Source organism: Portunus trituberculatus, chromosome 28, assembly GCF_017591435.1.
Source record: "Portunus trituberculatus isolate SZX2019 chromosome 28, ASM1759143v1, whole genome shotgun sequence".
NCBI lineage: Eukaryota > Metazoa > Arthropoda > Malacostraca > Decapoda > Portunidae > Portunus > Portunus trituberculatus.
In genome coordinates, this window is record NC_059282.1 from 4,424,770 (window position 1) to 4,427,269 (window position 2,500).

Below are 2,500 nucleotides of genomic sequence, written 5' to 3' on the forward strand. Positions count from 1 at the left end.
TTGATTAGTGTTTCTTTTTTCACCTTAATTTTTTTTCTCTTTTTCTTTTCCTTCCTTCTATTCACCAATTTCCTCTTGTCCCTTCTATTTACATCTCCTTTCTTCATAAAACTTCTTACTATTCGTTCTTCCTTTGTGTTCCTTTACCAACCTTTCATTCAAACACACACACACACAAAAAAAAAAAAAAAGATATATAGAGCAATGAAAAACTGAATCAACATACGACACACTCATTATAGAGAATCCAATCCGACACAAGCAGTTTCCAACACCCTTTTCTCACGGTGGTGTGCAAATGATAGAGGATCCACGCTCTTAATGGAAGGAAAGGCAATCTAATCCGCTTTCCCGTGAGAGGGAGAGAGAGGGAGACTTGCATCGCCGTGTTAATAATAGTATTTGATTCTCCACTTGAAAATTATAGGGTACCGGAACTTATTACCCAGAGTAGCACAGGTGTTAATGGAGTCCCGAGCTAAATATAAGGGATCGAATGCTATTACTGATTCACTGATAGGGAATCCAATGCAATTAATGGCGCGCATAGAGGATTTAACACTATTGGTGACTCGCACGGTGCATTCAAGTAAGGGAATTAAAGGATGTTAGTGAAATGAGGGTTCAGAGAGAGAGAGAGAGAGAGAGAGAGAGAGAGAGAGAGAGAGAGAGAGAGAGAGAGAGAGATGGATGCCGGAGAGAAATATCATCTTAGATCTCTTAGATAAATAAATACTTTGTTTCAACTGAAAATCTCTCTCTCTCTCTCTCTCTCTCTCTCTCTCACGTGTGTATGGATCGAATGTCGCCGAGGCGGGGAGAAAGAGAGAGAGAGAGAGAGAGAGAGAGAGAGAGAGAGAGAGAGAGAGAGAGAGAGAGAGAGAGAGAGGAACCCCAGCTGAGGTATCTCACACGACTCTTTCCTCTCTAAAGCCACCCACTACATCCCTTTCACCTCTCTCTCTCTCTCTCTCTCTCTCTCTCTCTCTCTCTCTCTCTCTCAATCCATCTTTTATTGTCAATCAGGGCGTATCCCAGTTACTGTAAAGGGAGAGGGAGAGAGGGAGAGAGGAGAGAGGGTGAGAGAGAGGGAGAGGAAGATGGGGGGATTAAATTAAGGGATCTAGGGGGGTCACGCCACGCCAAGACCCCCTTTGAGTTAATGTAAAACCCCTGGGAGTCTCTCTCTCTCTCTCTCTCTCTCTCGGTGACAAACAAACGCACTGCGATTGACGGACAGATAAACAAACGTAAACGAGCTGACACACACACACACACACACACACACACACACACACACACACACACACACGTCTGTCTCTGGGTCTAGAAATGCTTCCTTTTAAATAGCTAGGCCTATATCTCTCTCTCTCTCTCTCTCTCTCTCTCTCTCTCTCTCTCTCTAGTAATATCAGTCCGGTATCTCATGAATTTTTTTCCCTAACTGTTAAAAATGTTGGTAGGAAGTGGTGGTGGTGGTGGTGGTGGTGGCAGTGGTCATGGTGGTGGTGGTGGTGGTAGTGACAGTGGTGGTGGTGGATCCTTGTTCTCATCTTCTATAACGATCCAACTTCATGTATACTTTCTACACACACACACACACACACACACACACACACACACACACACACACACACGCGACCAAGAAACGTTCACATGTAGTAATTTTTTCTTGTTTCTTTTCTATCTTTCCTTTTTTTTCTTTCTCTTCCTTCCTCACACGCAAATTTAAAGGAATTTCTGTCAGTTTTCCTCGTCTAGCAAGAGAGGAGGAAGAGGAGGAGGAGGAGGAGGAGGAGGAGGAGGAGGAGGAGAAGCAGAAGAAGAAGAAGAAGAAGAAGAAGAAGAAGAAGAAGAAGAAGAAGAAGAAAGGATGGACAATACATGAACCAAGAAGACAGAAACACTTGACAAAAAGTAAGAAAATAAGGAAAACAGAGAAGCAGTAACGGGAACAAGACGAAAAATAAGCAACATGAAATCACGAACCACAAACAGAAAAAAAAAAAAAATAATAATCTTCATTGTCTTTTTCAGTTCAGTAAAAGTTTCAACAAAATAAATAAAGACGTCAGTAAAAAAAATAACATTCTTTTTCTTCCAATGTTTTTTTTTCCCCAAGAAATTACACATTTTTATTCCAAATATTTCAAAGTTTTTTTTTTCATGTTTCACTTCACAAAATAATAACAAAAATAACGTCACTTCACATAGTCACTGCTTCACGAAATCAAGAAATCTCACTAAGAAAAAGAGAGAGAGAGAGAGAGAGAGAGAGAGAGAGAGAGAGAGAGACACTCCACTCACTCACTAACCAGCACCATGACTGCCATCACTACCACCATCACTACCACCACCAGTACAGTGCACCCAGCTGTTCTCCCTCTCTCTCCCTCTCTCTCACTCTCTCCATATTCTCCCTCCCTCACCTCTCCCTCTATCTGTCACCCCTCGCCCCCGCGCACCCTCACCCCGACACATGGCACTAAAAACATTATTG

The 2,500-nt window shown here is 42.4% G+C and overlaps 1 protein-coding gene across 4 annotated transcripts in view; it reads right to left on the reverse strand.

The window, feature by feature from the left end:
* The window catches only part of LOC123510052 (WD repeat-containing protein 48 homolog), a 96,036-nt gene that overhangs the window by 30,488 nt on the left and 63,048 nt on the right, over positions 1-2,500 (reverse strand). The window lies entirely within an intron of this gene.